Genomic DNA, 20,257 nt, shown 5'->3' with positions numbered 1-20,257 from the left:
CCCGAGCATAGAAATAGCCAGAAAGAAAGGAAAAAAAAAACAGCACGTAAAATGTAAAAAAAAATGCAAACGCACAACGAAAAAGAGGGTGCAACACGAGCACTTCCCAGGGTGTCACCCATCCTTGTACTACTCTTGCCCAAGCACGCTTAACTGCGGAGTTCTGATGGGATTCGGTGCATTAGTGCTGGTATGATCGCACACGAAATACTCTCCATGTTTATTGCTTTTATGTGTTACAAGACGCACAACCTTCTTTGTTTTGGTACGCGGGGCGTGGGACCCATGTGACCGATCGGCTCCGTTCCAAAAATACGAAAACCATGAACCATTTACCGGAGGGCACCCGAGCATAGAAATAGCAAGAAAGAAAGGAAAAAAAAACCAAAAAACCGCACGTAAAATGTAAAAAAAAATGCAAACGGACAAACTAAAAAGGGGGTGCAACACGAGGACTTCCCAGGGGGTCACCAATCCTAGTACTACTCTCGCCCAAGCACGCTTAACTGCGGAGTTCTGATGGGATCCGGTGTATTAGTGCTGGTATGATCGCACCCGAAATACTATCCATGTTTATTGCTTTTATGTGTTACCAGACGCAGAACCTCCTTTGTTTTGGTATGCGGGGCGTGGGACCTACGTGACCGATCGGCTCCGTTCCAGAAATACGAAAACCATCAACCATGAACCGGAGGGCACCCGAGCATAGAAATAGCAAGAAAGAAAGGAAAAAAACCAAAAAGCTGCACGTACAATGTAAAAAAATAACGCAAACGGACAAACTAAAAAGGGGTGCAACACGAGGACTTCCCAGGGGGTCACCAATCCTAGTACTACTCTCGCCTAGGCACGCTTAACTGCGGAGTTCTGATGGGATCCGGTGTATTAGTGCTGGTATGATCGCACCCGAAATACTATGCATGTTTATTTCTTTTATGTGTTACCAGACGCAGAACCTCCTTTGTTTTGGTACGCGGGGCGTGGGACCTACGTGACCGATCGGCTCCGTTCCAGAAATACGAAAACCATCAACCATGAACCGGAGGGCACCCGAGCATAGAAATAGCAAGAAAGAAAGGAAAAAAACCAAAAAGCTGCACGTAAAATGTAAAAAAATAACGCAAACGGACAAACTAAAAAGGGGATGCAACACGAGGACTTCCCAGGGGGTCACCAATCCTAGTACTACTCTCGCCTAGGCACGCTTAACTGCGGAGTTCTGATGGGATCCGGTGCATTAGTGTTGGTATGATCGCACCCGAAATACTATCCATGTTTATTGCTTTTATGTGTTACCAGACGCAGAACCTCGTTTATTTTGGTACGCAGGGCGTGGGACCTACGTGACTGATCGGCTCCGTTCCAAAAATACGAAAACCATCAACCATGAACCGGAGGGCACCCGAGCATAGAAATAGCAAGAAAGAATGGAAAAAAACCAAAAAACCGCACGTAAAATGTAAAAATAAACAACGCAAACGGACAACGAAAAAGAAGGGTGCAACACGAGGACTTCCCAGGGGGTCACCAATCCAAGTACTACTCTCGCCCAAGCACGCTTAACTGCGGAGTTCTAATGGGATCCGGTGCATTAGTGCTGTTATGATCACACCCAAAATAATATCCATGTTTATTGCTTTTATGTGTTACAAGACGCATAATCTCCTTTGTTTTTGTACGCGGGGAGTGAGATCCACGTGACCGATCGGCTCCGTTCCAAAAATACGAAAACCATCAACCATAAACCGGAAGGCACACGAGCATAGAAATAGCCAGAAAGAAAGGAAAAAAACCAAAAAACAACATGTAAAATGTAAAAAAAAAATGCAAACGGAGAACGAAAAAGAAGGTGCAACACGAGGACTTCCCAGGGGGTCACCAATCCAAGTACTACTCTCGCCCAAGCACGCTTAACTGCGGAGTTCTGATGGGATCCGGTGCATTAGTGCTGTTATGATCACACCCAAAATAATAACCATGAACCGGAAGGCACCCGAACATAGAAATAGCCAGAAAGAAAGGAAAAAAAACCAAAAAACCGCATGTAAAATGTTAAAAAAAATGCAAACGGACAACGAAAAAGAGGGTGCAACACGAGCACTTCCCAGGGGGTCACCCATCCTTGTACTCCTCTCGCCCAAGCACGCTTAACTGTTAAGTTCTGATGGGATTCGGTGCATTAGTGCTGGTATAATAGCACACGAAATACTATCCATGTTTATTTCTTTTATGTGTTACAAGACGCAGAGTCTACTTTGTTTTGGTACGCGGGGCGTGGGACCCAAGTGACCGATCGGCTCCGTTCCAAAAATATGAAAACAATGAACCATGAACCGGAGGGAACCCGAGCATAGAAATAGCAAGAAAGAAAGGAAAAAAAACCTAAAAACCGCACGTAAAATGGAAAAAAAAAACGCAAACGGACAACGAAAAAGGGGGTGCAACACGAGGACTTACCAGGGGGTCACCCATCCTAGTACTACTCTCGCCCAAGCACGCTTAACTGCGGAGTTCTGATGGGATCCGGTGCATTAGTGCTGTTATGATCACACCCAAAATAATATCCATGTTTATTGCTTTTATGTGTTACAAGATGCAGAATCTCCTTTGTTTTTGTACGCGGGGCGTGGGATCCACGTGACCGATCGGCTCCGTTCCAAAAATACGAAAACCATCAACCATAAACCGGAAGGCACCCAAGCATAGAAATAGCCAGAAAGAAAGGAAAAAAAACAGCACGTAAAATGTAAAAAAAAAATGCAAACGCACAACGAAAAAGAGGGTGCAACACGAGCACTTCCCAGGGTGTCACCCATCCTTGTACTACTCTTGCCCAAGCACGCTTAACTGCGGAGTTCTGATGGGATTCGGTGCATTAGTGCTGGTATGATCGCACACGAAATACTCTCCATGTTTATTGCTTTTATGTGTTACAAGACGCAGAACTTTCTTTGTTTTGGTACGCGGGGCGTGGGACCCATGTGACCGATCGGCTCCGTTCCAAAAATACGAAAACCATGAACCATTTACCGGAGGGCACCCGAGCATAGAAATAGCAAGAAAGAAAGGAAAAAAAACCAAAAAACCGCACGTAAAATGTAAAAAAAAATGCAAACGGACAAACTAAAAAGGGGGTGCAACACGAGGACTTCCCAGGGGGTCACCAATCCTGGTACTACTCTCGCCCAAGCACGCTTAACTGCGGAGTTCTGATGGGATCCGGTGTATTAGTGCTGGTATGATCGCACCCGAAATACTATCCATGTTTATTGCTTTTATGTGTTACCAGACGCAGAACCTCCTTTGTTTTGGTACGCGGGGCGTGGGACCTACGTGACCGATCGGCTCCGTTCCAGAAATACGAAAACCATCAACCATGAACCGGAGGGCACCCGAGCATAGAAATAGCAAGAAAGAAAGGAAAAAAACCAAAAAGCTGCACGTAAAATGTAAAAAAATAACGCAAACGGACAAACTAAAAAGGGGGTGCAACACGAGGACTTCCCAGGGGGTCACCAATCCTAGTACTACTCTCGCCTAGGCACGCTTAACTGCGGAGTTCTGATTGGATCCGGTGCATTAGTGTTGGTATGATCACACCCGAAATACTATCCATGTTTATTGCTTTTATGTGTTACCAGACGCAGAACCTCCTTTATTTTGGTACGCGGGGCGTGGGACCTACGTGACTGATCGGCTCCGTTCCAAAAATACGAAAACCATCAACCATGAACCGGAGGGCACCCGAGCATAGAAATAGCAAGAAAGAATGGAAAAAAACCAAAAAACCGCACGTAAAATGTAAAAAAAAACAACGCAAACGGACAACGAAAAAGAAGGGTGCAACACGAGGACGTCCCAGGGGGTCACCAATCCAAGTACTACTCTCGCCCAAGCACGCTTAACTGCGGAGTTCTAATGGGATCCGGTGCATTAGTGCTGTTATGATCACACCCAAAATAATATCCATGTTTATTGCTTTTATGTGTTACAAGACGCATAATCTCCTTTGTTTTTGTACGCGGGGAGTGAGATCCACGTGACCGATCGGCTCCGTTCCAAAAATACGAAAAACATCAACCATAAACCGGAAGGCACACGAGCATAGAAATAGCCAGAAAGAAAGGAAAAAAACCAAAAAACAACATGTAAAATGTAAAAAAAAAAAATGCAAACGGAGAACGAAAAAGAAGGTGCAACACGAGGACTTCCCAGGGGGTCACCAATCCAAGTACTACTCTCGCCCAAGCACGCTTAACTGCGGAGTTCTGATGGGATCCGGTGCATTAGTGCTGTTATGATCACACCCAAAATAATAACCATGAACCGGAAGGCACCCGAGCATAGAAATAGCCAGAAAGAAAGGAAAAAAAACCAAAAAACCGCATGTAAAATGTTAAAAAAAATGCAAACGGACAACGAAAAAGAGGGTGCAACACGAGCACTTCCCAGGGGGTCACCCATCCTTGTACTCCTCTCGCCCAAGCACGCTTAACTGTTAAGTTCTGATGGGATTCGGTGCATTAGTGCTGGTATAATAGCACACGAAATACTATCCATGTTTATTTCTTTTAAGTGTTACAAGACGCAGAGCCTACTTTGTTTTGGTACGCGGGGCGTGGGACCCAAGTGACCGATCGGCTCCGTTCCAAAAATATGAAAACAATGAACCATGAACCGGAGGGAACCCGAGCATAGAAATAGCAAGAAAGAAAGGAAAAAAAAAAACCTAAAAACCGCACGTAAAATGGAAAAAAAAACGCAAACGGACAACGAAAAAGGGGGTGCAACACGAGGACTTACCAGGGGGTCACCCATCCTAGTACTACTCTCGCCCAAGCACGCTTAACTGCGGAGTTCTGATGGGATCCGGTGCATTAGTGCTGTTATGATCACACCCAAAATAATATCCATGTTTATTGCTTTTATGTGTTACAAGATGCAGAATCTCCTTTGTTTTTGTACGCGGGGCGTGGGATCCACGTGACCGATCGGCTCCGTTCCAAAAATACGAAAACCATCAACCATAAACCGGAAGGCACCCGAGCATAGAAATAGCCAGAAAGAAAGGAAAAAAAGAACAGCACGTAAAATGTAAAAAAAAAATGCAAACGCACAACGAAAAAGAGGGTGCAACACGAGCACTTCCCAGGGTGTCACCCATGCTTGTACTACTCTTGCCCAAGCACGCTTAACTGCGGAGTTCTGATGGGATTCGGTGCATTAGTGCTGGTATGATCGCACACGAAATACTCTCCATGTTTATTGCTTTTATGTGTTACAAGACGCACAACCTTCTTTGTTTTGGTACGCGGGGCGTGGGACCCATGTGACCGATCGGCTCCGTTCCAAAAATACGAAAACCATGAACCATTTACCGGAGGGCACCCGAGCATAGAAATAGCAAGAAAGAAAGGAAAAAAAAACCAAAAAACCGCATGTAAAATGTAAAAAAAAATGCAAACGGACAAACTAAAAAGGGGGTGCAACACGAGGACTTCCAGGGGGTCACCAATCCTAGTACTACTCTCGCCCAAGCACGCTTAACTGCGGAGTTCTGATGGGATCCGGTGTATTAGTGCTGGTATGATCGCACCCGAAATACTATCCATGTTTATTGCTTTTATGTGTTACCAGACGCAGAACCTCCTTTGTTTTGGTACGCGGGGCGTGGGACCTATGTGACCGATCGGCTCCGTTCCAGAAATACGAAAACCATCAACCATGAACCGGAGGGCACCCGAGCATAGAAATAGCAAGAAAGAAAGGAAAAAAACCAAAAAGCTGCACGTAAAATGTAAAAAAATAACGCAAACGGACAAACTAAAAAGGGGGTGCAACACGAGGACTTCCCAGGGGGTCACCAATCCTAGTACTACTCTCGCCTAGGCACGCTTAACTGCGGAGTTCTGATGGGATCCGGTGCATTAGTGTTGGTATGATCGCACCCGAAATACTACCCATGTTTATTGCTTTTATGTGTTACTAGACGCAGAACCTCCTTTATTTTGGTACGCGGGGCGTGGGACCTACGTGACTGATCGGCTCCGTTCCAAAAATACGAAAACCATCAACCATGAACCGGAGGGCACCCGAGCATAGAAATATCAAGAAAGAATGGAAAAAAACCAAAAAACCGCACGTAAAATGTAAAAAACAAACAACGCAAACGGACAACGAAAAAGAAGGGTGCAACACGAGGACTTCCCAGGGGGTCACCAATCCAAGTACTACTCTCGCCCAAGCACGCTTAACTGCGGAGTTCTAATGGGATCCGGTGCATTAGTGCTGTTATGATCACACCCAAAATAATATCCATGTTTATTGCTTTTATGTGTTACAAGACGCATAATCTCCTTTGTTTTTGTACGCGGGGAGTGAGATCCATGTGACCGATCGGCTCCGTTCCAAAAATACGAAAACCATCAACCATAAACCGGAAGGCACACGAGCATAGAAATAGCCAGAAAGAAAGGAAAAAAACCAAAAAACAACATGTAAAATGTAAAAAAAAAATGCAAACGGAGAACGAAAAAGAAGGTGCAACACGAGGACTTCCCAGGGGGTCACCAATCCAAGTACTACTCTCGCCCAAGCACGCTTAACTGCGGAGTTCTGATGGGATCCGGTGCATTAGTGTTGTTATGCTCACACCCAAAATAATAACCATGAACCGGAAGGCACCCGAGCATAGAAATAGCCAGAAAGAAAGGAAAAAAAACCAAAAAACCGCACGTAAAATGTTAAAAAAAAATGCAAACGGACAACGAAAAAGAGGGTGCAACACGAGCACTTCCCAGGGGGTCACCCATCCTTGTACTCCTCTCGCCCAAGCACGCTTAACTGTTAAGTTCTAATGGGATTCGGTGCATTAGTGCTGGTATAATAGCACACGAAATACTATCCATGTTTATTTCTTTTATGTGTTACATGACGCAGAGCCTACTTTGTTATGGTACGCGGGGCGTGGGACCCAAGTGACCGATCGGCTCCGTTCCAAAAATATGAAAACAATGAACCATGAACCGGAGGGAACCCGAGCATAGAAATAGCAAGAAAGAAAGGAAAAAAAACCTAAAAACCGCACGTAAAATGGAAAAAAAACGCAAACGGACAACGAAAAAGGGGGTGCAACACGAGGACTTACCAGGGGGTCACCCATCCTAGTACTACTCTCGCCCAAGCACGCTTAACTGCGGAGTTCTGATGGGATCCGGTGCATTAGTGTTGGTATGATCGCACCCGAAATACTATCCATGTTTATTGCTTTTATGTGTTACCAGACGCAGAACCTCCTTTATTTTGGTACGCGGGGCGTGGGACCTACGTGACTGATCGGCTCCGTTCCAAAAATACGAAAACCATCAACCATGAACCGGAGGGCACCCGAGCATAGAAATAGCAAGAAAGAATGGAAAAAAACCAAAAAACCGCACGTAAAATGTAAAAAAAACACAACGCAAACGGACAACGAAAAAGAAGGGTGCAACACGAGGACTTCCCAGGGGGTCACCAATCCAAGTACTACTCTCGCCCAAGCACGCTTAACTGCGGAGTTCTAATGGGATCCGGTGCATTAGTGCTGTTATGATCACACCCAAAATAATATCCATGTTTATTGCTTTTATGTGTTACAAGACGCATAATCTCCTTTGTTTTTGTACGCGGGGAGTGAGATCCACGTGACCGATCGGCTCCGTTCCAAAAATACGAAAACCATCAACCATAAACCGGAAGGCACACGAGCATAGAAATAACCAGAAAGAAAGGAAAAAAACCAAAAAACAACATGTAAAATGTAAAAAAAAAAAATGCAAACGGAGAACGAAAAAGAAGGTGCAACACGAGGACTTCCCAGGGGGTCACCAATCCAATTACTACTCTCGCCCAAGCACGCTTAACTGCGGAGTTCTGATGGGATCCGGTGCATTTGTGCTGTTATCATCACACCCAAAATAATAACCATGAACCGGAAGGCACCCGAGCATAGAAATAGCCAGAAAGAAAGGAAAAAAACCAAAAAACCGCACGTAAAATGTTAAAAAAAATGCAAACGGACAACGAAAAAGAGGGTGCAACAAGAGCACTTCCCAGGGGGTCACCCATCCTAGTACTACTCTCGCCCAAGCACGCTTAACTGCGGAGTTCTGATGGGATCCGGTGCATTAGTGCTGTTATGATCACACCCAAAATAATATCCATGTTTATTGCTTTTATGTGTTACAAGATGCAGAATCTCCTTTGTTTTTGTACGCGGGGCGTGGGATCCACGTGACCGATCGGCTCCGTTCCAAAAATACGAAAACCATCAACCATAAACCGGAAGGCACCCGAGCATAGAAATAGCCAGAAAGAAAGGAAAAAAAAAACAGCACGTAAAATGTAAAAAAAAAATGCAAACGCACAACGAAAAAAAGGGTGCAACACGAGCACTTCCCAGGGTGTCACCCATCCTTGTACTACTCTTGCCCAAGCACGCTTAACTGCGGAGTTCTAATGGGATTCGGTGCATTAGTGCTGGTATGATCGCACACGAAATACTCTCCATGTTTATTGCTTTTATGTGTTACAAGACGCAGAACCTTCTTTGTTTTGGTACGCGGGGCGTGGGACCCATGTGACCGATCGGCTCCGTTCCAAAAATACGAAAACCATAAACCATTTACCGGAGGGCACCCGAGCATAGAAATTGCAAGAAAGAAAGGAAAAAAAACCAAAAAACCGCACGTAAAATGTAAAAAAAAATGCAAACGGACAAACTAAAAAGGGGGTGCAACACGAGGACTTCCCAGGGGGTCACCAATCCTAGTACTACTCTCGCCCAAGCACGCTTAACTGCGGAGTTCTGATGGGATCCGGTGTATTAGTGCTGGTATGATCGCACCCGAAATACTATGCATGTTTATTTCTTTTATGTGTTACCAGACGCAGAACCTCCTTTGTTTTGGTACGCGGGGCGTGGGACCTACGTGACCGATCGGCTCCGTTCCAGAAATACGAAAACCATCAACCATGAACCGGAGGGCACCCGAGCATAGAAATAGCAAGAAAGAAAGGAAAAAAACCAAAAAGCTGCACGTAAAATGTAAAAAAATAACGCAAACGGACAAACTAAAAAGGGGATGCAACACGAGGACTTCCCAGGGGGTCACCAATCCTAGTACTACTCTCGCCTAGGCACGCTTAACTGCGGAGTTCTGATGGGATCCGGTGCATTAGTGTTGGTATGATCGCACCCGAAATACTATCCATGTTTATTGCTTTTATGTGTTACCAGACGCAGAACCTCGTTTATTTTGGTACGCAGGGCGTGGGACCTACGTGACTGATCGGCTCCGTTCCAAAAATACGAAAACCATCAACCATGAACCGGAGGGCACCCGAGCATAGAAATAGCAAGAAAGAATGGAAAAAAACCAAAAAACCGCACGTAAAATGTAAAAAAAAACAACGCAAACGGACAACGAAAAAGAAGGGTGCAACACGAGGACGTCCCAGGGGGTCACCAATCCAAGTACTACTCTCGCCCAAGCACGCTTAACTGCGGAGTTCTAATGGGATCCGGTGCATTAGTGCTGTTATGATCACACCCAAAATAATATCCATGTTTATTGCTTTTATGTGTTACAAGACGCATAATCTCCTTTGTTTTTGTACGCGGGGAGTGAGATCCACGTGACCGATCGGCTCCGTTCCAAAAATACGAAAAACATCAACCATAAACCGGAAGGCACACGAGAATAGAAATAGCCAGAAAGAAAGGAAAAAAACCAAAAAACAACATGTAAAATGTAAAAAAAAAAATGCAAACGGAGAACGAAAAAGAAGGTGCAACACGAGGACTTCCCAGGGGGTCACCAATCCAAGTACTACTCTCGCCCAAGCACGCTTAACTGCGGAGTTCTGATGGGATCCGGTGCATTAGTGCTGTTATGATCACACCCAAAATAATAACCATGAACCGGAAGGCACCCGAGCATAGAAATAGCCAGAAAGAAAGGAAAAAAAACCAAAAAACCGCATGTAAAATGTTAAAAAAAATGCAAACGGACAACGAAAAAGAGGGTGCAACACGAGCACTTCCCAGGGGGTCACCCATCCTTGTACTCCTCTCGCCCAAGCACGCTTAACTGTTAAGTTCTGATGGGATTCGGTGCATTAGTGCTAGAATAATAGCACACGAAATACTATCCATGTTTATTTCTTTTATGTGTTACAAGACGCAGAGCCTACTTTGTTTTGGTACGCGGGGCGTGGGACCCAAGTGACCGATCGGCTCCGTTCCAAAAATATGAAAACAATGAACCATGAACCGGAGGGAACCCGAGCATAGAAATAGCAAGAAAGAAAGGAAAAAAAAAACCTAAAAACCGCACGTAAAATGGAAAAAAAAACGCAAACGGACAACGAAAAAAGGGGTGCAACACGAGGACTTACCAGGGGGTCACCCATCCTAGTACTACTCTCGCCCAAGCACGCTTAACTGCGGAGTTCTGATGGGATCCGGTGCATTAGTGCTGTTATGATCACACCCAAAATAATATCCATGTTTATTGCTTTTATGTGTTACAAGATGCAGAATCTCCTTTGTTTTTGTACGCGGGGCGTGGGATCCACGTGACCGATCGGCTCCGTTCCAAAAATACGAAAACCATCAACCATAAACCGGAAGGCACCCGAGCATAGAAATAGCCAGAAAGAAAGGAAAAAAAAAACAGCACGTAAAATGTAAAAAAAAATGCAAACGCACAACGAAAAAGAGGGTGCAACACGAGCACTTCCCAGGGTGTCACCCATCCTTGTACTACTCTTGCCCAAGCACGCTTAACTGCGGAGTTCTGATGGGATTTGGTGCATTAGTGCTGGTATGATCGCACACGAAATACTCTCCATGTTTATTGCTTTTATGTGTTACAAGACGCACAACCTTCTTTGTTTTGATACGCGGGGCGTGGGACCCATGTGACCGATCGGCTCCGTTCCAAAAATACGAAAACCATGAACCATTTACCGGAGGGCACCCGAGCATAGAAATAGCAAGAAAGAAAGGAAAAAAAAACCAAAAAACCGCACGTAAAATGTAAAAAAAAATGCAAACGGACAAACTAAAAAGGGGGTGCAACACGAGGACTTCCCAGGGGGTCACCAATCCTAGTACTACTCTCGCCCAAGCACGCTTAACTGCGGAGTTCTGATGGGATCCGGTGTATTAGTGCTGGTATGATCGCACCCGAAATACTATCCATGTTTATTGCTTTTATGTGTTACCAGACGCAGAACCTCCTTTGTTTTGGTACGCGGGGCGTGGGACCTACGTGACCGATCGGCTCCGTTCCAGAAATACGAAAACCATCAACCATGAACCGGAGGGCACCCGAGCATAGAAATAGCAAGAAAGAAAGGAAAAAAACCAAAAAGCTGCACGTACAATGTAAAAAAATAACGCAAACGGACAAACTAAAAAGGGGTGCAACACGAGGACTTCCCAGGGGGTCACCAATCCTAGTACTACTCTCGCCTAGGCACGCTTAACTGCGGAGTTCTGATGGGATCCGGTGCATTAGTGTTGGTATGATCGCACCCGAAATACTACCCATGTTTATTGCTTTTATGTGTTACCAGACGCAGAACCTCCTTTATTTTGGTACGCGGGGCGTGGGACCTACGTGACTGATCGGCTCCGTTCCAAAAATACGAAAACCATCAACCATGAACCGGAGGGCACCCGAGCATAGAAATAGCAAGAAAGAATGGAAAAAAACCAAAAAACCGCACGTAAAATGTAAAAAACAAACAACGCAAACGGACAACGAAAAAGAAGGGTGCAACACGAGGACTTCCCAGGGGGTCACCAATCCAAGTACTACTCTCGCCCAAGCACGCTTAACTGCGGAGTTCTAATGGGATCCGGTGCATTAGTGCTGTTATGATCACACCCAAAATAATATCCATGTTTATTGCTTTTATGTGTTACAAGACGCATAATCTCCTTTGTTTTTGTACGCGGGGAGTGAGATCCACGTGACCGATCGGCTCCGTTCCAAAAATACGAAAACCATCAACCATAAACCGGAAGGCACACTAGCATAGAAATAGCCAGAAAGAAAGGAAAAAAACCAAAAAACAACATGTAAAATGTAAAAAAAAATGCAAACGGAGAACGAAAAAGAAGGTGCAACACGAGGACTTCCCAGGGGGTCACCAATCCAATTACTACTCTCGCCCAAGCACGCTTAACTGCGGAGTTCTGATGGGATCCGGTGCATTAGTGTTGTTATGATCACACCCAAAATAATAACCATGAACCGGAAGGCACCCGAGCATAGAAATAGCCAGAAAGAAAGGAAAAAAAACCAAAAAACCGCACGTAAAATGTTAAAAAAAATGCAAACGGACAACGAAAAAGAGGGTGCAACAAGAGCACTTCCTAGGGGGTCACCCATCCTTGTACTCCTCTCGCCCAAGCACGCTTATCTGTTAAGTTCTGATGGGATTCGGTGCATTAGTGTTGGTATAATAGCACACGAAATACTATCCATGTTTATTTCTTTTATGTGTTACAAGACGCAGAGCCTACTTTGTTTTGGTACGCGGGGCGTGGGACCCAAGTGACCGATCGGCTCCGTTCCAAAAATATGAAAACAATGAACCATGAACCGGAGGGAACCCGAGCATAGAAATAGCAAGAAAGAAAGGAAAAAAAACCTAAAAACCGCACGTAAAATGGAAAAAAAAACGCAAACGGACAACGAAAAAGGGGGTGCAACACGAGGATTTACCAGGGGGTCACCCATCCTAGTACTACTCTCGCCCAAGCACGCTTAACTGCGGAGTTCTGATGGGATCCGGTGCATTAGTGCTGTTATGATCACACCCAAAATAATATCCATGTTTATTGCTTTTATGTGTTACAAGATGCAAAATCTCCTTTGTTTTTGTACGCGGGGCGTGGGATCCACGTGACCGATCGGCTCCGTTCCAAAAATACGAAAACCATCAACCATAAACCGGAAGGCACCCGAGCATAGAAATAGCCAGAAAGAAAGGAAAAAAAAACAGCACGTAAAATGTAAAAAAAAAATGCAAACGCACAACGAAAAAAAGGGTGCAACACGAGCACTTCCCAGGGTGTCACCCATCCTTGTACTACTCTTGCCCAAGCACGCTTAACTGCGGAGTTCTAATGGGATTCGGTGCATTAGTGCTGGTATGATCGCACACGAAATACTCTCCATGTTTATTGCTTTTATGTGTTACAAGACGCAGAACCTTCTTTGTTTTGGTACGCGGGGCGTGGGACCCATGTGACCGATCGGCTCCGTTCCAAAAATACGAAAACCATAAACCATTTACCGGAGGGCACCCGAGCATAGAAATTGCAAGAAAGAAAGGAAAAAAAACCAAAAAACCGCACGTAAAATGTAAAAAAAAATGCAAACGGACAAACTAAAAAGGGGGTGCAACACGAGGACTTCCCAGGGGGTCACCAATCCTAGTACTACTCTCGCCCAAGCACGCTTAACTGCGGAGTTCTGATGGGATCCGGTGTATTAGTGCTGGTATGATCGCACCCGAAATACTATGCATGTTTATTTCTTTTTTGTGTTACCAGACGCAAAACCTCCTTTGTTTTGGTACGCGGGGCGTGGGACCTACGTGACCGATCGGCTCCGTTCCAGAAATACGAAAACCATCAACCATGAACCGGAGGGCACCCGAGCATAGAAATAGCAAGAAAGAAAGGAAAAAAACCAAAAAGCTGCACGTAAAATGTAAAAAATAACGCAAACGGACAAACTAAAAAGGGGGTGCAACACGAGGACTTTCCAGGGGGTCACCAATCCTAGTACTACTCTCGCCTAGGCACGCTTAACTGTGGAGTTCTGATGGGATCCGGTGCATTAGTGTTGGTATGATCACACCCGAAATACTATCCATGTTTATTGCTTTTATGTGTTACCAGACGCAGAACCTCCTTTATTTTGGTACGCGGGGCGTGGGACCTACGTGACTGATCGGCTCCGTTCCAAAAATACGAAAACCATCAACCATGAACCGGAGGGCACCCGAGCATAGAAATAGCAAGAAAGAATGGAAAAAAACCAAAAAACCGCACGTAAAATGTAAAAAAAAACAACGCAAACGGACAACGAAAAAGAAGGGTGCAACACGAGGACTTCCCAGGGGGTCACCAATCCAAGTACTACTCTCGCCCAAGCACGCTTAACTGCGGAGTTCTAATGGGATCCGGTGCATTAGTGCTGTTATGATCACACCCAAAATAATATCCATGTTTATTGCTTTTATGTGTTACAAGACGCATAATCTCCTTGTTTTTTGTACGCGGGGAGTGAGATCCACGTGACCGATCGGCTCCGTTCCAAAAATACGAAAACCATCAACCATAAACCGGAAGGCACACGAGCATAGAAATAGCCAGAAAGAAAGGAAAAAAACCAAAAAACAACATGTAAAATGTAAAAAAAAAATGCAAACGGAGAACGAAAAAGAAGGTGCAACACGAGGACTTCCCAGGGGGTCACCAATCCAAGTACTACTCTCGCCCAAGCACGCTTAACTGCGGAGTTCTGATGGGATCCGGTGCATTAGTGCTGTTATGATCACACCCAAAATAATAACCATGAACCGGAAGGCACCCGAGCATAGAAATAGCCAGAAAGAAAGGAAAAAAAACCAAAAAACCGCACGTAAAATGTTAAAAAAAATGCAAACGGACAACGAAAAAGAGGGTGCAACACGAGCACTTCCCAGGGGGTCACCCATCCTTGTACTCCTCTCGCCCAAGCACGCTTAACTGTTATGTTCTAATGGGATTCGGTGCATTAGTGCTGGTATAATAGCACACGAAATACTATCCATGTTTATTTCTTTTATGTGTTACAAGACGCAGAGCCTACTTTGTTTTGGTACGCGAGGCGTGGGACCCAAGTGACCGATCGGCTCCGTTCCAAAAATATGAAAACAATGAACCATGAACCGGAGGGAACCCGAGCATAGAAATAGCAAGAAAGAAAGGAAAAAAAAACCTAAAAACCGCACGTAAAATGGAAAAAAAAAATGCAAACGGACAACGAAAATGGGGGTGCAACACGAGGACTTACCAGGGGGTCACCCATCCTAGTACTACTCTCGCCCAAGCATGCTTAACTGCGGAGTTCTGATGGGATCCGGTGCATTAGTGCTGTTATGATCACACCCAAAATAATATCCATGTTTATTGCTTTTATGTGTTACAAGATGCAGAATCCCCTTTGTTTTTGTACGCGGGGCGTGGGATCCACGTGACCGATCGGCTCCGTTCCAAAAATACGAAAACCATCAACCATAAACCGGAAGGCACCCGAGCATAGAAATAGCCAGAAAGAAAGGAAAAAAAACAGCACGTAAAATGTAAAAAAAATGCAAACGCACAACGAAAAAGAGGGTGCAACACGAGCACTTCCCAGGGTGTCACCCATCCCTGTACTACTCTTGCCCAAGCACGCTTAACTGCGGAGTTCTGATGGGATTCGGTGCATTAGTGCTGGTATGATCGCACACGAAATACTCTCCATGTTTATTGCTTTTATGTGTTACAAGACGCAGAACCTTCTTTGTTTTGGTACGCGGGGCGTGGGACCCATGTGACCGATCGGCTCCGTTCCAAAAATACGAAAACCATGAACCATTTACCGGAGGGCACCCGAGCATAGAAATAGCAAGAAAGAAAGGAAAAAAAACCTAAAAACCGCACGTAAAATGTAAAAAAAAATGCAAACGGACAAACTAAAAAGGGGGTGCAACACGAGGACTTCCCAGGGGGTCACCAATCCTAGTACTACTCTCGCCCAAGCACGCTTAACTGCGGAGTTCTGATGGGATCCGGTGTATTAGTGCTGGTATGATCGCACCCGAATTACTATCCATGTTTATTGCTTTTATGTGTTACCAGACGCAGAACCTCCTTTGTTTTGGTACGCGGGGCGTGGGACCTACGTGACCGATCGGCTCCGTTCCAGAAATACGAAAACCATCAACCATGAACCGGAGGGCACCCGAGCATAGAAATAGCAAGAAAGAAAGGAAAAAAACCAAAAAGCTGCACGTAAAATGTAAAAAAATAACGCAAACGGACAAACTAAAAAGGGGGTGCAACACGAGGACTTCCCAGGGGGTCACCAATCCTAGTACTACTCTCGCCTAGGCACGCTTAACTGTGGAGTTCTGATGGGATCCGGTGCATTAGTGTTGGTATGATCACACCCGAAATACTATCCATGTTTATTGCTTTTATGTGTTACCAGACGCAGAACCTCCTTTATTTTGGTACGCGGGGCGTGGGACTTACGTGACTGATCGGCTCCGTTCCAAAAATACGAAAACCATCAACCATGAACCGGAGGGCACCCGAGCATAGAAATAGCAAGAAAGAATGGAAAAAAACCAAAAAACCGCACGTAAAATGTAAAAAAAAACAACGCAAACGGACAACGAAAAAGAAGGGTGCAACACGAGGACTTCCCAGGGGGTCACCAATCCAAGTACTACTCTCGCCCAAGCACGCTTAACTGCGGAGTTCTAATGGGATCCGGTGCATTAGTGCTGTTATGATCACACCCAAAATAATATCCATGTTTATTGCTTTTATGTGTTAGAAGACGCATAATCTCCTTTGTTTTTGTACGCGGGGAGTGAGATCCACGTGACCGATCGGCTCCGTTCCAAAAATACGAAAACCATCAACCATAAACCGGAAGGCACACGAGCATAGAAATAGCCAGAAAGAAAGGAAAAAAAACCAAAAAACAACATGTAAAATGTAAAAAAAAAAAACCGCAAACGGAGAACGAAAAAGAAGGTGCAACACGAGGACTTCCCAGGGGGTCACCAATCCAAGTACTACTCTCGCCGAAGCACGCTTAACTGCGGAGTTCTGATGGGATCCGGTGCATTAGTGCTGTTATGATCACACCCAAAATAATAACCATGAACCGGAAGGCACCCGAGCATAGAAATAGCCAGAAAGAAAGGAAAAAAAACCAAAAAACCGCACGTAAAATGTTAAAAAAAATGCAAACGGACAACGAAAAAGAGGGTGCAACACGAGCACTTCCCAGGGGGTCACCCATCCTTGTACTCCTCTCGCCCAAGAACGCTTAACTGTTAAGTTCTGATGGGATTCGGTGCATTAGTGCTGGTATAATAGCACACGAAATACTATCCATGTTTATTTCTTTTATGTGTTACAAGACGCAGAGCCTACTTTGTTTTGGTACGCGGGGCGTGGGACCCAAGTGACCGATCGGCTCCGTTCCAAAAATATGAAAACAATGAACCATGAACCGGAGGGAACCCGAGCATAGAAATAGCAAGAAAGAAAGGAAAAAAAACCTAAAAACCGCACGTAAAATGGAAAAAAAAACGCAAACGGACAACGAAAAAGGGGGTGCAACATGAGGACTTACCAGGGGGTCACCCATCCTAGTACTACTCTCGCCCAAGCACGCTTAACTGCCGAGTTCTGATGGGATCCGGTGCATTAGTGCTGTTATGATCACACCCAAAATAATATCCATGTTTATTGCTTTTATGTGTTACAAGATGCAGAATCTCCTTTGTTTTTGTACGCGGGGCGTGGGATCCACGTGACCGATCGGCTCCGTTCCAAAAATACGAAAACCATCAACCATAAACCGGAAGGCACCCGAGCATAGAAATAGCCAGAAAGAAAGGAAAAAAAACAGCACGTAAAATGTAAAAAAAAAATGCAAACGCACAACGAAAAAGAGGGTGCAACACGAGCACTTCCCAGGGTGTCACCCATCCTTGTACTACTCTTGCCCAAGCACGTTTAACTGCGGAGTTCTAATGGGATTCGGTGCATTAGTGCTGGTATGATCGCACACGAAATACTCTCCATGTTTATTGCTTTTATGTGCTACAAGACGCAGAACCTTCTTTGTTTTGGTACGCGGGGCGTGGAACCCATGTGACCGATCGGCTCCGTTCCAAAAATACGAAAACCATGAACCATTTACCGGAGGGCACCCGAGCATAGAAATAGCAAGAAAGAAAGGAAAAAAAACCAAAAAACCGCACGTAAAATGTAAAAAAAATGCAAACGGACAAACTAAAAAGGGGGTGCAACACGAGGACTTCCCAGGGGGTCACCAATCCAAGTACTACTCTCGCCCAAGCACGCTTAACTGCGGAGTTCTGATGGGATCCGGTGCATTTGTGCTGTTATGATCACACCCAATATAATATCCATGTTTATTGCTTTTATGTGTTACAAGACGCATAATCTCCTTTGTTTTTGTACGCGGGGCGTGGGATCCACGTGACCGATCGGCTCCGTTCCAAAAATACGAAAACCATCAACCATAAACCAGAAGGCACCCGAGCATAGAAATAGCCAGAAAGAAAGGAAAAAAAACCAAAAAACCACACGTAAAATGTTAAAAAAAAATGCAAACGGACAACGAAAAAGAGGGTGCAACACGAGGACTTCCCAGGGGGGTCACCCATCATTGTACTACTCTCGTCCAAGCACGTTTAACTGCGAAGTTCTGATGGGATTCGGTGCATTAGTGATGGTATGATAGCACACGAAATACTATCCATGTTTATTGCTTTTATGTGTTAAAAGACGCAGAACCTTCTTTGTTTTGGTACGCGGGGCGTGTGACCCATGTGACCGATCGGCTCCGTTCCAAAAATACGAAAACCATCAACCATAAACCGGAGGACACCCGAGCATAGAAATAGCAAGAAAGAAAGGAAAAAAAACCAAAAAACCGCACGTAAAATGTCAAAAAAAAACGCAAACGGACTAACTAAAAAGGGGGTGCAACACGAGGACTTCCCAGGGGGTCACCAATCCTAGTACTACTCTCCCCCAAGCACGCTTAACTGCGGAGTTCTGATGGGATCCGGTGCATTAGTGCTGTTATGATCACACCCAAAATAATATCCATGTTTATTGCTTTTATGTGTTACAAGACGCATAATCTCCTTTGTTTTTGTACGCGGGACGTGGGATCCACGTGATCGATCGGCTCCGTTCCAAAAATACGAAAACCATCAACCATAAACCGGAAGGCACACGAGCATAGAAATAGCCAGAAAGAAAGGAAAAAAACCAAAAAACAACATGTAAAATGTAAAAAAAAATGCAAACGGAGAACGAAAAAGAGGGTGCAACACGAGGACTTCCCAGGGGGTCACCAATCTAAGTACTACTCTCGCCCAAGCACGCTTAACTGCGGAGTTCTGATGGGATCCGGTGCATTAGTGCTGTTATGATCACACCCAATATAATATCCATGTTTATTGCTTTTATGTGTTACAAGACGCATAATCTCCTTTGTTTTTGTACGCGGGGCGTGGGATCCACGTGACCGATCGGCTCCGTTCCAAAAATACGAAAACCATCAACCATCAACCAGGGGGTCACCCATCCTTGTACTACTCTCGTCCAAGCACGCTTAACTGCGAAGTTCTGATGGGATTCGGTGCATTAGTGATGGTATGATAGCACACGAAATACTATCCATGTTTATTGCTTTTATGTGTTACAAGACGCAGAACCTTCTTTGTTTTGGTACGCGGGGCGTGGGACCCATGTGACCGATCGGCTCCGTTCCAAAAATACGAAAACCATGAACCATGAACCGGAGGGCACCCGAGCATAGAAATAGCAAGAAAGAAAGGAAAAAAAACCAAAAAACCGCACGTAAAATGTAAAAAAAAAAACGCAAATGGACAAACTAAAAAGGGGGTGCAACACGAGGACTTCCCAGGGGGTCACCAATCCTAGTACTACTCTCGCCCAAGCACGCTTAACTGCGGAGTTCTTATGGGATCCGGTGCATTAGTGCTGGTATGATCGCACCCGAAATACAATCCATGTTTATTGCTTTTATGTGTTACCAGACGCAGAACCTCCTTTGTTTTGGTACGCGGGGCGTGGGATCCACGTGACCGATCGGCTCCGTTCCAAAAATACGAAAACCATCAACCATAAACCGGAAGGCACACGAGCATAGAAATAGCCAGAAAGAAAGGAAAAAAACCAAAAAACATGTAAAATGTAAAAAAAAATGCAAACGGACAATGAAAAAGAGGGTGCAACATGAGGACTTCCCAGGGGGTCACCAATCCAAGTACTACTCTCGCCCAAGCATGCTTAACTGCGAAGTTCTGATGGGATCCGGTGCATTAGTGCTGGTATGATCGCACCCGTAATACTATCCAT

At 45.0% G+C, this 20,257-nt stretch overlaps 56 non-coding genes and 4 pseudogenes across 56 annotated transcripts; all 60 read right to left on the bottom strand.

Annotated features, from left to right (window-relative positions):
* Positions 1 to 85: 85 nt before the first annotated feature.
* Positions 86 to 204, bottom strand: LOC145079122 (5S ribosomal RNA). The gene has a single exon (XR_013694645.1). It is a non-coding gene; the product is annotated as a 5S ribosomal RNA (ribosomal RNA).
* Positions 205 to 438: 234 nt separating this feature from the next.
* Positions 439 to 557, bottom strand: LOC145084946 (5S ribosomal RNA). The gene has a single exon (XR_013699368.1). It is a non-coding gene; the product is annotated as a 5S ribosomal RNA (ribosomal RNA).
* Positions 558 to 789: 232 nt separating this feature from the next.
* On the bottom strand, positions 790 to 908 carry LOC145085635 (5S ribosomal RNA). Its single transcript, XR_013700028.1, has one exon. It is a non-coding gene; the product is annotated as a 5S ribosomal RNA (ribosomal RNA).
* Positions 909 to 1,141: 233 nt separating this feature from the next.
* Positions 1,142 to 1,260, bottom strand: LOC145076630 (5S ribosomal RNA). The gene has a single exon (XR_013692734.1). It is a non-coding gene; the product is annotated as a 5S ribosomal RNA (ribosomal RNA).
* A 235-nt stretch (positions 1,261 to 1,495) lies between these two features.
* LOC145074523 (5S ribosomal RNA) lies at positions 1,496 to 1,614 on the bottom strand. The gene has a single exon (XR_013691882.1). It is a non-coding gene; the product is annotated as a 5S ribosomal RNA (ribosomal RNA).
* A 232-nt stretch (positions 1,615 to 1,846) lies between these two features.
* Positions 1,847 to 1,965, bottom strand: LOC145075481 (5S ribosomal RNA). Its single transcript, XR_013692442.1, has one exon. It is a non-coding gene; the product is annotated as a 5S ribosomal RNA (ribosomal RNA).
* A 118-nt stretch (positions 1,966 to 2,083) lies between these two features.
* Positions 2,084 to 2,202, bottom strand: LOC145079396 (5S ribosomal RNA). The gene has a single exon (XR_013694912.1). It is a non-coding gene; the product is annotated as a 5S ribosomal RNA (ribosomal RNA).
* A 233-nt stretch (positions 2,203 to 2,435) lies between these two features.
* LOC145085759 (5S ribosomal RNA) lies at positions 2,436 to 2,554 on the bottom strand. The gene has a single exon (XR_013700150.1). It is a non-coding gene; the product is annotated as a 5S ribosomal RNA (ribosomal RNA).
* Positions 2,555 to 2,779: 225 nt separating this feature from the next.
* LOC145079121 (5S ribosomal RNA) lies at positions 2,780 to 2,898 on the bottom strand. Its single transcript, XR_013694644.1, has one exon. It is a non-coding gene; the product is annotated as a 5S ribosomal RNA (ribosomal RNA).
* Positions 2,899 to 3,131: 233 nt separating this feature from the next.
* LOC145085046 (5S ribosomal RNA) lies at positions 3,132 to 3,250 on the bottom strand. Its single transcript, XR_013699462.1, has one exon. It is a non-coding gene; the product is annotated as a 5S ribosomal RNA (ribosomal RNA).
* A 233-nt stretch (positions 3,251 to 3,483) lies between these two features.
* Positions 3,484 to 3,602, bottom strand: LOC145078956 (5S ribosomal RNA). Its single transcript, XR_013694487.1, has one exon. It is a non-coding gene; the product is annotated as a 5S ribosomal RNA (ribosomal RNA).
* Positions 3,603 to 3,837: 235 nt separating this feature from the next.
* LOC145078803 (5S ribosomal RNA) lies at positions 3,838 to 3,956 on the bottom strand. Its single transcript, XR_013694334.1, has one exon. It is a non-coding gene; the product is annotated as a 5S ribosomal RNA (ribosomal RNA).
* A 234-nt stretch (positions 3,957 to 4,190) lies between these two features.
* On the bottom strand, positions 4,191 to 4,309 carry LOC145075476 (5S ribosomal RNA). The gene has a single exon (XR_013692441.1). It is a non-coding gene; the product is annotated as a 5S ribosomal RNA (ribosomal RNA).
* Positions 4,310 to 4,427: 118 nt separating this feature from the next.
* LOC145079395 (5S ribosomal RNA) lies at positions 4,428 to 4,546 on the bottom strand. Its single transcript, XR_013694910.1, has one exon. It is a non-coding gene; the product is annotated as a 5S ribosomal RNA (ribosomal RNA).
* A 235-nt stretch (positions 4,547 to 4,781) lies between these two features.
* Positions 4,782 to 4,900, bottom strand: LOC145085758 (5S ribosomal RNA). Its single transcript, XR_013700149.1, has one exon. It is a non-coding gene; the product is annotated as a 5S ribosomal RNA (ribosomal RNA).
* A 227-nt stretch (positions 4,901 to 5,127) lies between these two features.
* LOC145079433 (5S ribosomal RNA) lies at positions 5,128 to 5,246 on the bottom strand. Its single transcript, XR_013694947.1, has one exon. It is a non-coding gene; the product is annotated as a 5S ribosomal RNA (ribosomal RNA).
* A 234-nt stretch (positions 5,247 to 5,480) lies between these two features.
* On the bottom strand, positions 5,481 to 5,598 carry LOC145085718 (5S ribosomal RNA). The gene has a single exon (XR_013700109.1). It is a non-coding gene; the product is annotated as a 5S ribosomal RNA (ribosomal RNA).
* A 233-nt stretch (positions 5,599 to 5,831) lies between these two features.
* On the bottom strand, positions 5,832 to 5,950 carry LOC145075258 (5S ribosomal RNA). Its single transcript, XR_013692394.1, has one exon. It is a non-coding gene; the product is annotated as a 5S ribosomal RNA (ribosomal RNA).
* Positions 5,951 to 6,186: 236 nt separating this feature from the next.
* LOC145074515 (5S ribosomal RNA) lies at positions 6,187 to 6,305 on the bottom strand. Its single transcript, XR_013691880.1, has one exon. It is a non-coding gene; the product is annotated as a 5S ribosomal RNA (ribosomal RNA).
* A 232-nt stretch (positions 6,306 to 6,537) lies between these two features.
* On the bottom strand, positions 6,538 to 6,656 carry LOC145079205 (5S ribosomal RNA). Its single transcript, XR_013694725.1, has one exon. It is a non-coding gene; the product is annotated as a 5S ribosomal RNA (ribosomal RNA).
* A 119-nt stretch (positions 6,657 to 6,775) lies between these two features.
* Positions 6,776 to 6,894, bottom strand: LOC145079486 (5S ribosomal RNA). Its single transcript, XR_013694997.1, has one exon. It is a non-coding gene; the product is annotated as a 5S ribosomal RNA (ribosomal RNA).
* Positions 6,895 to 7,125: 231 nt separating this feature from the next.
* LOC145085434 (5S ribosomal RNA) lies at positions 7,126 to 7,244 on the bottom strand. The gene has a single exon (XR_013699832.1). It is a non-coding gene; the product is annotated as a 5S ribosomal RNA (ribosomal RNA).
* A 236-nt stretch (positions 7,245 to 7,480) lies between these two features.
* Positions 7,481 to 7,599, bottom strand: LOC145074510 (5S ribosomal RNA). The gene has a single exon (XR_013691878.1). It is a non-coding gene; the product is annotated as a 5S ribosomal RNA (ribosomal RNA).
* A 234-nt stretch (positions 7,600 to 7,833) lies between these two features.
* LOC145079299 (5S ribosomal RNA) lies at positions 7,834 to 7,952 on the bottom strand. Its single transcript, XR_013694821.1, has one exon. It is a non-coding gene; the product is annotated as a 5S ribosomal RNA (ribosomal RNA).
* Positions 7,953 to 8,069: 117 nt separating this feature from the next.
* On the bottom strand, positions 8,070 to 8,188 carry LOC145074568 (5S ribosomal RNA). Its single transcript, XR_013691913.1, has one exon. It is a non-coding gene; the product is annotated as a 5S ribosomal RNA (ribosomal RNA).
* A 227-nt stretch (positions 8,189 to 8,415) lies between these two features.
* On the bottom strand, positions 8,416 to 8,534 carry LOC145079254 (5S ribosomal RNA). The gene has a single exon (XR_013694772.1). It is a non-coding gene; the product is annotated as a 5S ribosomal RNA (ribosomal RNA).
* Positions 8,535 to 8,767: 233 nt separating this feature from the next.
* Positions 8,768 to 8,886, bottom strand: LOC145084945 (5S ribosomal RNA). The gene has a single exon (XR_013699367.1). It is a non-coding gene; the product is annotated as a 5S ribosomal RNA (ribosomal RNA).
* A 233-nt stretch (positions 8,887 to 9,119) lies between these two features.
* LOC145076624 (5S ribosomal RNA) lies at positions 9,120 to 9,238 on the bottom strand. Its single transcript, XR_013692733.1, has one exon. It is a non-coding gene; the product is annotated as a 5S ribosomal RNA (ribosomal RNA).
* Positions 9,239 to 9,473: 235 nt separating this feature from the next.
* Positions 9,474 to 9,592, bottom strand: LOC145078800 (5S ribosomal RNA). Its single transcript, XR_013694332.1, has one exon. It is a non-coding gene; the product is annotated as a 5S ribosomal RNA (ribosomal RNA).
* A 233-nt stretch (positions 9,593 to 9,825) lies between these two features.
* On the bottom strand, positions 9,826 to 9,944 carry LOC145075468 (5S ribosomal RNA). The gene has a single exon (XR_013692439.1). It is a non-coding gene; the product is annotated as a 5S ribosomal RNA (ribosomal RNA).
* A 118-nt stretch (positions 9,945 to 10,062) lies between these two features.
* Positions 10,063 to 10,181, bottom strand: LOC145080077 (5S ribosomal RNA; annotated as a pseudogene).
* Positions 10,182 to 10,415: 234 nt separating this feature from the next.
* On the bottom strand, positions 10,416 to 10,534 carry LOC145085757 (5S ribosomal RNA). The gene has a single exon (XR_013700148.1). It is a non-coding gene; the product is annotated as a 5S ribosomal RNA (ribosomal RNA).
* Positions 10,535 to 10,760: 226 nt separating this feature from the next.
* Positions 10,761 to 10,879, bottom strand: LOC145079454 (5S ribosomal RNA). The gene has a single exon (XR_013694968.1). It is a non-coding gene; the product is annotated as a 5S ribosomal RNA (ribosomal RNA).
* A 234-nt stretch (positions 10,880 to 11,113) lies between these two features.
* On the bottom strand, positions 11,114 to 11,232 carry LOC145084944 (5S ribosomal RNA). The gene has a single exon (XR_013699366.1). It is a non-coding gene; the product is annotated as a 5S ribosomal RNA (ribosomal RNA).
* Positions 11,233 to 11,464: 232 nt separating this feature from the next.
* On the bottom strand, positions 11,465 to 11,583 carry LOC145075251 (5S ribosomal RNA). Its single transcript, XR_013692393.1, has one exon. It is a non-coding gene; the product is annotated as a 5S ribosomal RNA (ribosomal RNA).
* Positions 11,584 to 11,819: 236 nt separating this feature from the next.
* Positions 11,820 to 11,938, bottom strand: LOC145074503 (5S ribosomal RNA). Its single transcript, XR_013691875.1, has one exon. It is a non-coding gene; the product is annotated as a 5S ribosomal RNA (ribosomal RNA).
* A 231-nt stretch (positions 11,939 to 12,169) lies between these two features.
* LOC145079391 (5S ribosomal RNA) lies at positions 12,170 to 12,288 on the bottom strand. Its single transcript, XR_013694906.1, has one exon. It is a non-coding gene; the product is annotated as a 5S ribosomal RNA (ribosomal RNA).
* A 118-nt stretch (positions 12,289 to 12,406) lies between these two features.
* Positions 12,407 to 12,525, bottom strand: LOC145080497 (5S ribosomal RNA; annotated as a pseudogene).
* A 232-nt stretch (positions 12,526 to 12,757) lies between these two features.
* LOC145073042 (5S ribosomal RNA) lies at positions 12,758 to 12,876 on the bottom strand. The gene has a single exon (XR_013691220.1). It is a non-coding gene; the product is annotated as a 5S ribosomal RNA (ribosomal RNA).
* Positions 12,877 to 13,102: 226 nt separating this feature from the next.
* LOC145079253 (5S ribosomal RNA) lies at positions 13,103 to 13,221 on the bottom strand. Its single transcript, XR_013694771.1, has one exon. It is a non-coding gene; the product is annotated as a 5S ribosomal RNA (ribosomal RNA).
* Positions 13,222 to 13,454: 233 nt separating this feature from the next.
* LOC145084942 (5S ribosomal RNA) lies at positions 13,455 to 13,573 on the bottom strand. The gene has a single exon (XR_013699364.1). It is a non-coding gene; the product is annotated as a 5S ribosomal RNA (ribosomal RNA).
* A 232-nt stretch (positions 13,574 to 13,805) lies between these two features.
* Positions 13,806 to 13,924, bottom strand: LOC145079244 (5S ribosomal RNA). The gene has a single exon (XR_013694762.1). It is a non-coding gene; the product is annotated as a 5S ribosomal RNA (ribosomal RNA).
* Positions 13,925 to 14,159: 235 nt separating this feature from the next.
* Positions 14,160 to 14,278, bottom strand: LOC145074496 (5S ribosomal RNA). The gene has a single exon (XR_013691871.1). It is a non-coding gene; the product is annotated as a 5S ribosomal RNA (ribosomal RNA).
* A 232-nt stretch (positions 14,279 to 14,510) lies between these two features.
* On the bottom strand, positions 14,511 to 14,629 carry LOC145075463 (5S ribosomal RNA). The gene has a single exon (XR_013692438.1). It is a non-coding gene; the product is annotated as a 5S ribosomal RNA (ribosomal RNA).
* Positions 14,630 to 14,747: 118 nt separating this feature from the next.
* On the bottom strand, positions 14,748 to 14,866 carry LOC145080252 (5S ribosomal RNA; annotated as a pseudogene).
* A 234-nt stretch (positions 14,867 to 15,100) lies between these two features.
* Positions 15,101 to 15,219, bottom strand: LOC145075367 (5S ribosomal RNA). Its single transcript, XR_013692418.1, has one exon. It is a non-coding gene; the product is annotated as a 5S ribosomal RNA (ribosomal RNA).
* Positions 15,220 to 15,442: 223 nt separating this feature from the next.
* On the bottom strand, positions 15,443 to 15,561 carry LOC145079187 (5S ribosomal RNA). The gene has a single exon (XR_013694708.1). It is a non-coding gene; the product is annotated as a 5S ribosomal RNA (ribosomal RNA).
* A 233-nt stretch (positions 15,562 to 15,794) lies between these two features.
* LOC145084941 (5S ribosomal RNA) lies at positions 15,795 to 15,913 on the bottom strand. The gene has a single exon (XR_013699363.1). It is a non-coding gene; the product is annotated as a 5S ribosomal RNA (ribosomal RNA).
* Positions 15,914 to 16,146: 233 nt separating this feature from the next.
* Positions 16,147 to 16,265, bottom strand: LOC145078724 (5S ribosomal RNA). The gene has a single exon (XR_013694258.1). It is a non-coding gene; the product is annotated as a 5S ribosomal RNA (ribosomal RNA).
* A 235-nt stretch (positions 16,266 to 16,500) lies between these two features.
* Positions 16,501 to 16,619, bottom strand: LOC145074488 (5S ribosomal RNA). Its single transcript, XR_013691870.1, has one exon. It is a non-coding gene; the product is annotated as a 5S ribosomal RNA (ribosomal RNA).
* A 236-nt stretch (positions 16,620 to 16,855) lies between these two features.
* Positions 16,856 to 16,974, bottom strand: LOC145078980 (5S ribosomal RNA). Its single transcript, XR_013694510.1, has one exon. It is a non-coding gene; the product is annotated as a 5S ribosomal RNA (ribosomal RNA).
* A 118-nt stretch (positions 16,975 to 17,092) lies between these two features.
* On the bottom strand, positions 17,093 to 17,211 carry LOC145080022 (5S ribosomal RNA; annotated as a pseudogene).
* A 232-nt stretch (positions 17,212 to 17,443) lies between these two features.
* LOC145079015 (5S ribosomal RNA) lies at positions 17,444 to 17,562 on the bottom strand. Its single transcript, XR_013694543.1, has one exon. It is a non-coding gene; the product is annotated as a 5S ribosomal RNA (ribosomal RNA).
* A 225-nt stretch (positions 17,563 to 17,787) lies between these two features.
* LOC145079430 (5S ribosomal RNA) lies at positions 17,788 to 17,906 on the bottom strand. Its single transcript, XR_013694944.1, has one exon. It is a non-coding gene; the product is annotated as a 5S ribosomal RNA (ribosomal RNA).
* Positions 17,907 to 18,138: 232 nt separating this feature from the next.
* On the bottom strand, positions 18,139 to 18,257 carry LOC145074573 (5S ribosomal RNA). The gene has a single exon (XR_013691918.1). It is a non-coding gene; the product is annotated as a 5S ribosomal RNA (ribosomal RNA).
* A 233-nt stretch (positions 18,258 to 18,490) lies between these two features.
* LOC145079505 (5S ribosomal RNA) lies at positions 18,491 to 18,610 on the bottom strand. The gene has a single exon (XR_013695017.1). It is a non-coding gene; the product is annotated as a 5S ribosomal RNA (ribosomal RNA).
* A 234-nt stretch (positions 18,611 to 18,844) lies between these two features.
* LOC145078613 (5S ribosomal RNA) lies at positions 18,845 to 18,963 on the bottom strand. The gene has a single exon (XR_013694153.1). It is a non-coding gene; the product is annotated as a 5S ribosomal RNA (ribosomal RNA).
* Positions 18,964 to 19,194: 231 nt separating this feature from the next.
* On the bottom strand, positions 19,195 to 19,313 carry LOC145074576 (5S ribosomal RNA). The gene has a single exon (XR_013691920.1). It is a non-coding gene; the product is annotated as a 5S ribosomal RNA (ribosomal RNA).
* Positions 19,314 to 19,777: 464 nt separating this feature from the next.
* Positions 19,778 to 19,896, bottom strand: LOC145085158 (5S ribosomal RNA). The gene has a single exon (XR_013699570.1). It is a non-coding gene; the product is annotated as a 5S ribosomal RNA (ribosomal RNA).
* A 228-nt stretch (positions 19,897 to 20,124) lies between these two features.
* Positions 20,125 to 20,243, bottom strand: LOC145078124 (5S ribosomal RNA). Its single transcript, XR_013693721.1, has one exon. It is a non-coding gene; the product is annotated as a 5S ribosomal RNA (ribosomal RNA).
* Between the last annotated feature and the right edge of the window lie 14 nt (positions 20,244 to 20,257).

The sequence above is a fragment of the Lactuca serriola genome, chromosome 1, assembly GCF_051521515.1.
Source record: "Lactuca serriola cultivar US96UC23 chromosome 1, Lser_US96UC23_V15, whole genome shotgun sequence".
NCBI classification, from domain to species: Eukaryota; Viridiplantae; Streptophyta; class Magnoliopsida; order Asterales; family Asteraceae; genus Lactuca; species Lactuca serriola.
This window is presented reverse-complemented; position numbering and strand designations above follow the sequence as displayed.